The sequence below is a fragment of the Cavia porcellus genome, unplaced genomic scaffold, assembly GCF_034190915.1.
Source record: "Cavia porcellus strain 051 isolate PalLab524CR breed Dunkin Hartley unplaced genomic scaffold, mCavPor4.1 scaffold_1, whole genome shotgun sequence".
NCBI lineage: Eukaryota > Metazoa > Chordata > Mammalia > Rodentia > Caviidae > Cavia > Cavia porcellus.
This window is the reverse complement of record NW_026947484.1, coordinates 131,142,608-131,157,716: the sequence shown is the minus strand read 5'-3', so window position 1 is coordinate 131,157,716 and position 15,109 is coordinate 131,142,608.

The following is a 15,109-nucleotide window of genomic DNA, read 5'->3' as shown; positions in this document are numbered from 1 at the left end:
CTGTTTATTAACCTAGCCATTATTAATTCTTTTGTTTTTCTTGTGTTGTGACCAGGGTTTTTAAAGGAAAAGACAATGCAGGACATATAATTTATAGGTTTATTTTATAATTTCACCCAAAGAGTCAAATGCAAAAGATTCACCTACTTGCTACTACGCAAAGAATCCACTTGAGAACCTGGATCCCACAGCAGTGTTCTGCATGAGTTCTGCTGAAGATGTAGAGCCTATAGCCAATGTCCTCTGAATCCAGCTGAAAGTCTAGAGCCCAAACAAGGCCTCATGGAAGTCTATCACGGATCTGCACTGGGAAGGCCCAAAGATCAGTGGTGGAAGCTACAAAGTCCGTGCAAGTAGGGTGAAAAATACGTGCCAGCAGGCTGAGGGGGCTACACTGGAGCCAGGGAGGATAAGAATTACCCGAAAAAGAAGCACAGCCATCCTCAGAGTAAGGATTTTGAGCTTTTCTGAGAACAGCTGAATTCGTATCAGGACGACCAGTGTGACAAACTTCACAGAATCAACAGCACACCATCCTCCCCTCCAGGTTTCCTTTTTAGGTTGTTGGCAACAATGCTCAGGTAGCCTTTTGACACCCAGAACCACACTGATGTCCAGCTGGGTATTATAAGTTGATAATTAGTTAATCCACCACACCTAGGTTATTGAAAGACTATCAAGAAATTTTAAAGAAAGCTTTCAATTGCATGTTGATAATGATTGATTGATTGATTGATTGGAACATTACTGGAAGTTGTTTTTTCCTTACAATGAAGTATAGGATTCATGTGTAGTGTTTTGAATAGGTTTACTTGGAGCCTTTTTGCTGAATCACACACAAATCTGAGGGCACGTCACAAGGAGAAAGTTACTTATAAAACACCTCCAAAATAGTGACAGAGGTTTCTATCAACTGATTTGCAGACTCCAAAACCAAAGCACAAGACTCATGAGAAAACAAGGCAAATAGATCCTTCCAAAAATAATGTATTTCCAAAAGATGATTCCACAGATACTGAAGTGAATAAAATCTCAGACAGTTTTTAAAACTGAATATTTAAATGATCAAGTAAAGGAGAGACGATGAAAAGTTATGAAACAAATTCTGAAAAGAAAACTCTCAGTAAGTAAAAAAATTCAACTGAAAATTTCTCTCCTTCCATACTTCTGATCTTCCCCCTCCTGGCACCTTTTTATTTATTGGTTTATGTTTATAATGTAAAATGGTGCTGTTGATGTGGGAAAATTGATAACATACTTACAACATATCTTGATCATTTTTGATCCATTTACACCTCTCTTACCTTCTCCTCCCCCTTAGGTCTTTTTTCATCTCCAAAATTCTGCCTTCTTATTTCCTGCCTTGTCAATTTTGTGTATTTATATTGGTATTCTCATATAAAAGAAACAATGTAAGTTTCTATATCTGACTTACTTTACTTAGTATTATGGTCTCAACTTCTGTTTTCCTGCACATGAGTTTGTTTTCTTTTTATGCATGAGTAATACTCCATTTGTATGTCTATGACATTTTATTTGCCAATTCATCTGTTGTTGGACATCTAGGTTGTTTCCAGAGCTTAGCCATTGTGAATTGCACAGATTCAAACAAAAGTCTTAGCAGTAGACAAGATCATTCAGAAGAAAGTATATCAGCTCTTGAAGATAGATAAGCTAAAACAATCATCATGCAAAATTAGATCAGTTAAGATTATCCATGTAGTATAAAACATTGTTCACTCATTACTGCAGAAAATTCCCCTAACATTGGAAACAGTACACAGAAAAAAGAAGCTCTTAGAACCTGAATAAACATCACCAGAAAAGAAATCTTCATGACAAATAATACTCAAGATGCCAGGATCTCAGACCAAAGAATATTAAAAACTTACAGAGATGCACCACATTATTTACAAAAGCAAAACCATCTGAATAACACCATAAGTTTCAATGGAAACCTGAAAGATCAGGAAGATTAGGAGCGAGAAATTTGAAATTTGAAACAAAGTTGCTAGTCCAGATTACTATTTCATTCAAAGCTGTCCTCCAGAATTGAACACAGACAAATAAAGACCTTATATAATGGTACACTAATTTATGAAAAACATATGTAAGAAAATGAAGACAATAGTGTCTAAGAGTAGATGAATGAACCTCACTGCAAGAATAGTGAAGTGAAAAGTAAGTTAAACATTGGAAAGAAGCATGACAGGAGATAGTGCATAACTTTCAACAATAATAAATGTAAATGATGTTAATTCTCCAAATAAAAGTCACAGGCTGGCAAATTGAACAAAATGCAAGAGCTACTTTTACGTTCCCAACAAAAAACACGTCTCATCTGAGAAGACATATATAACTGAAAGTAAAATGATGGGAAATGATGTGGTGAGCATGTGGAGTCCCAAGGCATGCAGGAATAGACATACTTTGTCTGACAAAAGTTGACTTCAAGCTAAGACTTTCAGGACCAACAAAATTGCTACGTATTACTAACGTATTGGTAAAAATCCAAATCCAAACCCAGCTCAGTATCACCACACCCAGCCCAATTCCATAAAATAAACATTACATTATATTATATTACATTGCATTACATAGAGATACTGATCTGATCATAAGTGATTAAAATGTCATTCTTACAAAAAGTCAACTTTTAAAAATCACTATACAGTAGAGTTAATTACACCATACAACAAATGGATTTAGCTTATTTACAGAGCATTTTATCAATAGCAAAATACAAATACTTTTCAGCCACTCAAAACTTTTTTCCAAATAGAACATTTTAATCCATAAGGCAAATCTTACTAAACATAAAAGAATTAAAATTCAGCACATTGTAATAAAATGAAACTAGAAACCAACAGCAAGAGAAATTATATGTATATGTCAAGATTGAATAATACCCTCTTGGAAGGTCAGTGAGTCAAGGATCAGGAAAAATTTAAAACTAGATTCATATGATGATGGAAACAACAATCAGAATCTATTATAAACAATTACACGAAATTTTATAGAAATAAGTGCTTAAATTAGAAAAAGTAATGTGTGCATCTCAAAGTCAGAAAAACAAGAATTCAATTGATCCAAATAGAAAAAAAGATCAGAACAGAAATTAATATGATATTAGGACTAAAGAAATTTGAGTCAAAGTTGCTTTTTTGAAAAGAGAAACAGGATTGATAAAGCTTTATTGAGACTATAAAAAGAGGAAGATGAAGAGAGGGAAGGAGGAAGAGAGGAAAGATCATTAATAAAATTAGAAATAAGGTGACAATCACAAGATGGATTATTACACCATTTTAAAAACATTTCAATAAATTGAAAAATATAAAAGATGAGTATTTTTAGACTTACCCAAATTGATGAGACATATGTAACATGCCAAAATTGAACCAAGAAGATTTAGAAAAATACCTAAACAGATCAGTAACAAGTAATAAAATAGGAAATGATGAACACTCTACCAAATAAGAAAAGTCCAGGACCTTGTGTATTTACTATTAAATTTTTCCAGACCTGAAGAGAAGAAATGATACCAATGCTTTTCAGGATTTTCTATGTAATTGAAAGGGAAAGCACACTTCCAAGTAAGTCTTGAAAGCCAGCATACCATGATAAGAACATAAGTTAACAAAAAGAGAAACTACAGACCCATATCCTTGATGAACATAGATACATGAATCCTCAAAAAGACCTTTGCAAAAATAAATAATTTTTTTTTTATTTAAGAGGAAAAAGAGAAAAACACAAAACAGAACAAAGCAGTGTAAGGTTACACATAATACATAACTACAAAAAAAAACATAACAGTAAGAAATCACCTGTTAATAGATTACATAATATCATCTTGGAAATAGTTGCTCAAATCACAGTATCAAAGAATATAAAGTAGACATTCAAACGGAGAGACTGCAAACAGCTGTGTTCAATGATCCAAAAACATTAATATAGTCAGCTATTTAACATCCCTAAACACACTTGTTGTTATATCCGTTAGAGCTCTTTTTTTTTCCCCTCCCTCTCTTTTTTATAACAAAATTTATACATTTTGGATTTTATTACTCCTCAGTTCTCATTACTCTCTTCTTATGTTTATTTTAATTAAGGGAAAAACTTAAAAAATAAATAATTTTTAAAAGTCACCATAATCAAGTGGGTTTCATCCTAGGGATGCAAGAATGTCTCAACATGTGTCCCTCAAAAAAATTTAATACTCCACATATATAGAATAAAGGATAAAATTCATGTGATCATCTCAATGCACTGAGAAAAAGCCTTTGACAAAATTCAACATCCATTCATGATACTGGTAAAAAGTCCCAGGAAAATAGATGTAGAACAATCCTATACTAAACTGATAAAAAAAAAGCTGTATAAAAGCCTATAGCCTATATCATAATGAACAATGAAAAACAAAGCATTTTCTCTAAAGTCAGAAACTAGACAGGAGTGTTCCCTTATAGTCTCTTTAATGTAGTATTTAAACTTTAGCCAGAGCAATCAGGTAAAAGAAAGAATAATAAAGGAATATGACTAGGAAAGGAAGAAATCAAATTGTCCCTATCTGCAGATGATGATTCTTTTTGTAGATGATTCTCCACCCAAAAAACTCCACCAGAAAAATAAGAAATTTGATAAATTCAACAAAATGAAAGAATAAAAAAAATCACAAATATTGTTCCTATTCATCAGTAATGAATGGATGAATAAAATAGAAAATAATTCAATTCACAATAGCTTTTTAAAAGCCTAAGAATTGACCGATGCAAGGAAAAAGAAGACCCTGGTAATCAAGTTACAGAACTCCAAAGAAAGAGTTGGAATGGGGCATTACAAAATAGATATATATTGTTCTTGGATTTGTAGGATTAATACTCTTAAAAATACTACCAAAAATGGCCTATAGATTAAATGCAGTCATTATTAAAATAGCAATATTATTTAAAGATCTGGAAACATCAATTGCAAAATTCACATGTCAGAAAAGACACAATAAAATACTGAACAAAAAATTATAATGCTGGAGTCATCACAACATCAGATTTCAATTTGTACTGCAAAATCATTAACAAGAACATGTTACTTATACAAGAGCAAACATGTAGACCAGTAGCTTATAACAGAAATAAACTCACAGCCTTACAGCATTGTTTGTTTTGTTTTTGTGAGGGTCTGACTGCTTAGCCAGGCTGGCCTCAAATTCACAGAAATCCTTCTGCACAGCTTCCAGAGTGCTAGAATTACAGGCGTGCTCCACCTGGCTATAGCTATTTGATTTTTGATAAAGGGGGTCACAAATATATGTTGAGGAAAAGGCAATCACTAACAAACAGTTCTGGGGGAGCTAGTTGTCCACATGCAGAGCAGTGAAAGTAGATCCCCAACTTACTCTATACCAAAACCAAATCAAAATAGAAAAAGACCTACAAAATGTCATTGAAACATACAGTGAATACAGTGAACGTTTAATTTGTGTGGTTTTGGTTTTAGTTTTGCTTTTTTTTTTATTTGTGTTTTGGGGAGAGGACTCAGAATCAAACTCAGGACCTTAAACTTGCCATGCAGGTCCTATACTGCTGAGCTATATCCTCAGTCCTTTAGGATTATTAATTAAATTAAATGTTAAATTAAATATTAATTTAAAAATATTATAGTGAAAGGCATTGTCACCCTCAAAATACCCTCACTTTGAACACACATCCCAGTGTTCATGTTACTTTCTGAAGCAATTCTGCATTCCTTCTTTTGTAAGTGTCTTTAGCTGTGCCACTGCAGCTGCCTTTATTGTCCTGAATAAAATAAATATTGTCTTTAATCATCCTTTTGTCTTTATGGAAGTGCTAGAAGTCACTTCTGTAAAGTGCTAGATCATGTAAATAAGGAAGATTAAAATACAGAGTAATGTTTTTACCAGCCTGTTTTTCCATTGGATGGCACTTGGCACCAGTGTTAACGTATTATTTTTTTAACACAGTTCATAAAGACACTCATGAAACAAGGTTTACAAAGCTGAGTTCTCAAAGTAGCAAGGATACTGGTCTTAGTGTGTTTGAAGTGAATGTTTTGGGTGTATTAATTGCAATGCATCTTTTAGTTTATTTTTAACTTAAGCATTTACCATGTGTTTTGACTATACCTCATAGTTAGAAAAACAAAAAATGGAAACTTCAAAAATACTGAAAGGTAACATAAAGGACTCACTTGAAGGCATAACCACAGGCAAAACTTCCTAAATGGAATTTTGATAGCCCAAGAAAAATGTAAAGAATTAACTAATAGGATTACATTAAATTAAAAAACTTCTATACAGCAAAGAAAACAAACATCAGAGTGAAAATACAACTCCCAGAACTAGAAAAAAATTTTGCAAGGTACTTTTCTGATAGAGGATTGTCTATATAAAGAATTTTTTAAAATGAGCCTCTCAAAATTTTGACCTAATCAGAAAAGGGAAGATGAACCTAATACACAATTTTAAAGGATGTATAAGTGGTCTGAATTTGCATGAAAAAATATTCAGCACCTTTAGATACAGAGGAATGAAAATCAAAACATCATTAAAGTTCTCTTATTCCAGTCAAAATTTATGTATGTATATGAACGCTAGATAAATGACTGTACTACTAATCTCTTAGTTCATCAAAAAGAACAATTTATGCTGTCATTGTTTGCTCATTTTTGTATCTAGTTTGTAATCTGAACAACTAGTTCTGAGATAACAACATGCTACATATTAACTAGTGTTAATTTCCTACTTTTTTTTTCTGTTTTGAAATTCTGTATCATTTTTGTTCTTTTTCTTTGTTTCTTTTTGAGACAGGGTCTCTTTATGCAGTTTGGACAGGCCCTGGGCTCACTTTGTAGCTCAGCTGGCCTCAGACTCACAATGATCTCCTGCCTCAGCCTCCTGAGTGCTGGGATTACAGGCTGAGTGGCCATACCCAGCTAAAATTCTGTATCATTTCTATCCTCTTTTTGTTTTGATTTTTTTTTTTAAAAAAATGTCTATCAAGAATGAAAAGCACAATAAATGTTGCTGAGGATGCAGGGTAAAGGAGTACTCCTGCATTTTCATTGGGGATGTAAACTAGTACAGTCACTGTTGAAATCAGTATAGGGATTCCTCACAAACTAAAACTAAAAATAATATATAATGCAGCTCTACTTCTGAATATATTCCTACCCCTCAAATTAAGGACAACATATTATAGTGATATATTCTTTCTTATGTTTAAATCAGTACAGTTTATAATTGCTAAACACTATAAACAGCATAGATGTCTTTCAATAGATAAATGAATAAAATGTATGTGTCCACAATGACCATCTGTGACAAACCAATAGCATCATATTAAATGATTAAACTTGAAACCATTTACTCCAAAATCAGAAACAATTCAAGGATGTCCACTATCACCACTACTATTCAATGTAATTCTGGAAATGTTAACCAGAGCAATTAGACAAAAGAAAAAAAAATAAAAAGAATAAAGAGAAGAAAAGAAGTTAAATTATTACTTGCAGATGACATGATACTCTACATAAAAGACCACAAAAGTTCCACTAGAGGACTTCTAAATTTCATAATCAAATTCAGTCACATAGCTAGATACAATGTCAACACTCAAAAATCAATAGCATTCCTGTATTCAAGCAACAAACTCACTGAGAGAAATTAGGAAACCTCACCTTTCATAATAACATCAAAAAATAAAATACTTAGCAATCAGTCTAAAATAGGAAGCCAAAAATATTTACATTGCAATGATTTTGCTCTGAAAAAAAGAGATCAAAAAGTTGTCCAAAAAAGGAAACATATTGCTATTGGGTAAGAAGAACTAAATTGTGATAAAGACATTGCAATCCTAATCAAAATAGTGGTAGCATGCCTCTGGGAATTATGTGATGGAGTATTATTCAGTCATGAAGAGTAAAATTATGTCATTTTTATCTTAAAAAACTGAGATATATGAAATGCCACAGACACAGTATAAGCACCTGCCTGGCAAGTGTGAGGTTGTGAGTTTAATTCCCAGTACCAAAAAAAAATGCCATAGAAAGTTAAATATTGCATTCTTTCTTAGATAAGATACATTAAAATATAAACAATGAATAAAGAATTGATAACAAGAAGCTGTAGCCACTTATTTTCACACTCACATTTCTACATATTTTTGATTTTTGATAAATATGAACACAGCTAAATAGATATACATATGAATATGCACATTTACATAAAATAGTGCTAGATATGTAATACAAATCATTTATTGAAAATAGGTACTATACAAAGACTAAATGACATGAATACACATCTAAATTATGTTTCCTAAAATCTCTTATTTAAACCCTGATAAAATAACAAATTTTAACATTGTGATGCGAAAGAACAGCCTCCAATATTTAGACAAAGTTTGGGTTTAAGACTTTATGCTGCAGAAATTGGATACAACTGATTGTTTGATTTGGATATTTGATTTTTTTTTAAGTGTTTCACTATGCAGTTCAGGCTGGTGTTGAACTCACTTTTTAGCCCAAGCTGGCCTCAAACTCACAGTGATCTTCCTACATTACAATAATTATGTAAATATTTCCAAACATTCTTTCCTTATAGTAGAATAAAATCAAAGCAAGCAGTTTTCACTCACTGTTACACTGTCATGTTTACTTTGATGACTGTCATAGCTGCAAAATATTTCTTAAAACATCTGTGGATCTCAGTTTACAAGACTGGGTGGCCCGAGGTGAGTGTCCCCACACCATCCCAAGCCCACAGAGTTTGGGATCATCGCCCCCTCCTGTCAGGGAACTTCCTGGCTTCCTGCTGTACTCAATCAGCTTCCCAAGTCCTGGGCATGACTGCACCAACTTCCCAGCTTCCTGCCAAGCTTGGCCAGCTCCAGGGATCATGAGCCGGCCTGCACCCTCAATACTGGAAACTGGACAAAACAGAAGTGGGTGTCCCCACAGCATCCTGAGCCCCAGGAGTTTAAGATCATTGGCCCCACCCACCGGCCAAGGAACGTCACAGCTTCCTGCTACACTGGACTGGCTCCTCAGGTCTTGGGCCTGCCTGCCCCACCCCCAGTGACCCTCTCTAAATCAGGGAAACTGGGCAGTCAGAGTCCCAGGAGCTGAGAGCATAGAAGAGGAATTCCAAAAGGCCCAGGGGGGAAGCCTTGGAATAACATATGAAACATGGAAAGTAGGAAAAGGACAGAATGAAAACCAAAATACAATCTCAAACATCCAGCGCAACCTTAGCAGGTATGTACATAGAAAAAAATATATGCCAAACTACTGAAATACCTGAAATAATAGGAACTGAAATAAAGAAGCAACTTTGGGAAGCTTTAAAGAAATTCAAACTAGAAATAATCACCCAGGTAAAAGAAGAAATGATAAAAGAACTGAAAGAGATGCTAAACATATCTAAAGAAGACACAGTTAAAAATTTAGAGGAACAAAATAAAAAGATAGAATCCCTGGATGAACAATATAAGAAACAAACAGAATATATGAAGCAGATTCAAAAAGATATATAATAAATCAAAAATTCCCTTAAAAGTTGTCAACACTGTTTCAACAGAAGTAAAGGTAGAATTTCACACCTCAAAGACAAGATTGCAGTGAACAGAAAAGGAAAGACCTTTTAAAAATAACAAGGAATCAGGAAATAACAGTTCAACAGCTGCAAGATGATGCAAAGAAAAACATAAGATTGATAGGGATAAATGAAAAAGAAGGAGACAACATAAAGGATGTCAAGAGGATATTTAGAGAAGTAATAGCTGAAAATTTCCCAAACAAGAGAATGGAAACTGACATACAGATCAGTGAAGCATACAAAACTCCAAATAGTCATAACCAAATAAAACTACACCCAGACATATAATAATCACCATCCCAGAAATCCAACACAAGAATAGACTATTAAAAGCTGTCAGAGAGAAAAGACAGATCACCTATAAAGGAAACCTATCAGAATTACAGCAGGCTTCTCAGCACAAATAATAAAGTCAAGAAGAGCATGGAATAAAGTATTTCAGATCCTAAAGGAAAATGATTTCCAACCTAGACTGATGTACCCTGCAAAACTGTCTTTCAAAATTGATGGAGAAATAAGATACTTCCACAACAAAGAACAGCTTAAGAACTTCATAATCACCATGGCAAAACTGCAAAGAATACTAAAAGACAGTTTAAATATACTTAGGAAAAAACCACTAAGCAAAGCAGATAATTAAACAGAACAAAAAGATGCAACAGAAGAAAGATAACATGTCAACAATAAACCAATGTATAACAGTTATAAACATTAATGTAAATGGTCTCCATGTACCAGTTAAAAGAAACAGACTGGAAGAATGGATCAACAAACAACATCCAACCATATGCTCTCTACAGGAAACCCATCTAACCCAAAAGGATACTCACAGACTGAAAGTCAAAGGATGGAAAACAATACTTCATGCAATAGGAAACCCTCAAAAAAGTGGGGTAGCTTTTCTGTTTGCAGATAATGTGAACTTCAAACCATAACGATCAGAAGAGATAAAGAAGGTCATTACATACTGGTTAGGGGAAACTTCAAGAGGAAGAGAGAATCTTAAATATATATGCACCAAATTCCAGAGCACCCAGTTATATAAACCAAGTATTAATAGAAATGAAAAACCAAATTAGCAATAACACAATTATAACAAGAGATCTTAACACACTATTGACACCAAGGGACAGATCAATCAGACAGAAAATTGGCAAAGGAATGACAGAAATGAATCACACCTGTGAACAAATGGACTTGATAGACATATACAGTGTTCCATTCAACAAGATCAAAATAAACATGGTTCTCAGCAGTACATGAGACATTCTCTAAAATAGACCACATTCTAGCCCACAAAACATATTTAAATAAATGCAAAAGCATTGAAATTGTCCCATGCAGGTTATTGGATCACAGCGCTATGAAAATAGAAATTAATGATAAAAGAAACTGCAAAAATCTCACAAACACATGGAAATTGAATAATACACCCAAGCAATCAGTGGGTCACCGGGAAAATTAAAGAAGAAATTAAAGAACACCTACAAGCAAACGAAAACACAAATACAACTTACCGGAATCTGTGGGATGCTATGAAAGCTGTCCTCAGAAGAAAAGTTATTGCACTGAGTTCCCACATCAGGAAAACAGAATGAATACAAACAAGTAACCTAATGATATACCTCAAACATCTAGAAAAAGAAGAGCAAGTCAAGCCCAAAACAGAAGAAGGGAGGAAATTATATAAATCAGAGCAGAAATTAATGCAATAGAGACCAAGAAAACAATCAAAGAATCAATGAATCAAAGAGTTGGTTCCTTGAAAGAATAAATAAAATTGATAAGCCCCTAACCAACCTTTTTTTTAAAAAGGAAAAGGCTCAAATTCATGCAATAAGGAATGAAAAAGGTGAAATATCTACAGACTGTAGAAATACACAAGATCATCAACACCTATTTCGAAAACCTCTACTTTCATAGTTGGATAACACAGAAGATATAGAAAGATTCGTAGAAACATATGAAGTACTAAAGCTAGTTCAAGAAGATGTAAAACTCTTGCATAACCTAATTTCTATTAATGAAATTGAAAATGTAATTAAATCCTTACCTACAAAGAAGAGCCTAGGCCCAGACGGATTCATTGTGGAATTCTACAAGAAATACAAATAAGTCTTAATGCCAACACTCCTCACAATCCTCAATGAAATTGAAAGGGAAGCAATCCTCCTTAAGTCATTCATGGAAGCAAATATTACTATAGTACCAAAACCTGAGAAAGACCCAACTAAAAAAGAGAACTACAGGCCAATCTCCCTAATGACCATAGATGCAAAAGTCCTCAATAAAATATTGGCAAACAGAATGCAGCAAATCATTAAGAAGATTATACACCATGACCAAGTGGGATTCATTCCAGACATGCAGGCATGGTTCAACATAAGTAAATCAATAAATATAACCCACCGTATCAATAAAGCCAAAAGTAAGTATCACATCATCATTTGTATAGTTACAGAAAAATCTTTTGAAAAGGCCCAACATTCATTAATGATAAGAACCTTACAGAAAATTGGAATAGTCTTAACTTTAATATGATAAAGGTCATCTATGACAAACCAACAGCCAGTATCATACTAAATGGCCAAAAATTGAAGGCCTTTACCTTAAAAGCAGGCACAAGACAATGATGTCCCTTATTACTGCTCTTATTTAATTTAGTACTGGAAATACTAGCCAGAGCAATTAGACAAGAGAGATAAATTAAAGGGCAAAGATAGGAAAAGAAGAAGGTAAATTATCATTATTTGCAGATGACATGATACTCTACATAGAAGACTCCCAAAACTCCATTGAAAGACTCCTAGATATAATAAATAAATTCAGCAATGTAGCTGGATACAAAATCAATACTCAAAAATCAATAACTGTCCTATATACTAACAATAAAATCACTGAGCGAGAAACAAGAGAAGCCACACCCCTCACACTAGCAACCAAAAAAAAAAAAAAAAAAAAGAGAGAGAGAGAAATACATAGGAATTATTCTCATGAAAGAAGTGAAAGCTCTATATAGGGCAAATTTTAATACACTGAAAAAAGAAATTGAAGAGGATTTATGAAAATGGAAAGACATCCCTTGCTCATCGATAGGAAGAATAAACATTATGAAAATGGCCATTTTCCCAAAACTGCTATACAGATTCAATGCAATCCCAATAAAAATAACACCAACATACCTCAAAGATCTAGATAAATCACTTCTAAAATTCATCTGGAACCAGAAGAGACCCAGAATAGCAAAGACAGTTCTAAGAAACAAAGGCAATGCAGGAGACATCACAATCTCTGACTTGAAGTTATACTACAAAGCAACTGTAGTAAAATCAACATAGTACTGGGATAAAAACCTAGCAGAAGATCATGGAATAGATTAAAAGATACAACCACAACTACAAACACACTCAACCACCTTATCTTTGGTAAAGGAGGCAAACATGTTCACTGGAAGAACAACAGTCTCTTTAATAAATGGTGTTGGAAAAGCTGACTCTTCATTTGCCAAAAACTAAAACTAGACCCATGCCTATCACCATATACTAAACTAAAATCTAAATGGATCAAAGATCTGAATATTAAAACAGAAACGTTAAATCTATTGGATGAGAAATTGGTTAAAACCTTGAAGACATAGGGGTAGGTAGAGAATTCATCAACAGGAATCAAACCACATGGAAAACACATCCCAGAATCAATAACTGGTATCTTATTTAAAAGTTTCTGCAAATCAGAAGAAATTTCCAGCATAGTGAAAAGAAAACCCACAAACTGGGAAAATATCTTAGTGAACTATCCCTCAGACAAATAACTTCTGTCTAAAACATATAAAGAATTTTAAAAAATCATACCCCCAAAATTCAAAGATTCAATCCAAAAATGGACATCTGAGATGAATGCATAGTTCTCAGATGAAAAAATACAAATGGCAAATAAATACATGAAAACTGTCCATCATCTTTACTCATTAGAGAAACGCAAATTAAAACCACACTGAGATTCCATCTCCAGAAGGAATGGCTAGGATCAAGAAGATTATCAACAACAAATGCTGGAGTGGCTATGAGAAAAAAGGAAGTCTCCTACACTGTTTGTGGGAGTGTAGAGTGGTGCAACTACTGTGGAGGTCAGTCTGGAGATTTCTCAAAAAGCTGGGATTGGAAGTCCCATTTGTTGCAGCCATTCCACTTCTAGGCATATTCCAGAAGAACTGAAAACATCATATCCCAGAGATATATGTGCATTCATGTTTATAGAAGCACAATTTGTAATAGCCAAATCTTAGAAACAACCTACCTGTTCATCAACTGAGGAATGGATAAAAAAGATATGGTATTTTTATACAATGGAGTACTACTCAGCTATAAAGAACGATCACATTAAGATATTTATAAATAAGTACATACAGCTTGAGGCCATACTCATAGGTGAAATAAGTCAAACTCCCATGTATAAATATGGAATAGTCTCCCTACTGTAAGAAATTTTAACAATATATATAAGTATGCGGTAATCATGATTCCCCATTATGTGACTTTGAAGCCTTATAATGTTTTCATTCATTAGTTGGAATGGTTTTATTCTGAGTTATTTGATTTTATTGTCTGTGATGGTATAAACAGATATTTTGAAGAAAACTAAACATTATAATAGCTACTGCTGATTTAATACCATCTTGTTTTGAAGTCCTACCAAGCTTTTGTTCTGTCTCCATCGGTTTTATCATGTATCTTATTGGATTTTATTATATGTGATAGTATAAACAGAATTTTTTATGGACAAGGAGATAATATAATAACCATTGTTCATTTTCTGTTAGTTGGTTCTGAATACCCTGTAATACTTTCATTCTCTTGAATGGTTTTATACTGTTTTGTTATGTTTGATACTCTAGTGTCTGAAGGTATACTCAAATATTTCAGGGATAGAGACATTATGGTAGCTACTGTTATGTTGGGTTGTCTTGTGGTGAAACACTATGTTGCTTAAATTGTTCTGTTCTGACCTGTTTTGTTATGTCCTTTTTCATTTTAATCTTTTTTTAAATTGAAAACAACACATCTGTGGTCCCAGTGTAAGAAGTTCAGAATTAGATATACCTTCTAAAACTTATTAGTTACTTTGCCTCAATGAAAATGTATCTTATTCACTTACAATAGTGACATTTAGTACATTCATGCCTCTGATGTCAAAATCATATATTTTTAATTGATAATGCTTGCATATCTTGTGGAGAAACTCTCATGTCTCAGTATTTGTACATATTATGGAGTAAATATTTTGTGAATAAATCAGAAGTGATTTTTTATGCTGAAATTTTACTATTAGTATATGTTTTCAATACACAACAGTTACATTAATTTTCAGGAATTGGTATGGAAGTAAACACATCTTGATCATTTTTACTCCGTTTTCCCACTACACACCTTCCTATCCACCTCTCTCCCAATCCCCTTCTTCTCTCCAAGTTATCTCCCTGTTTCCTTTCATCTCTCC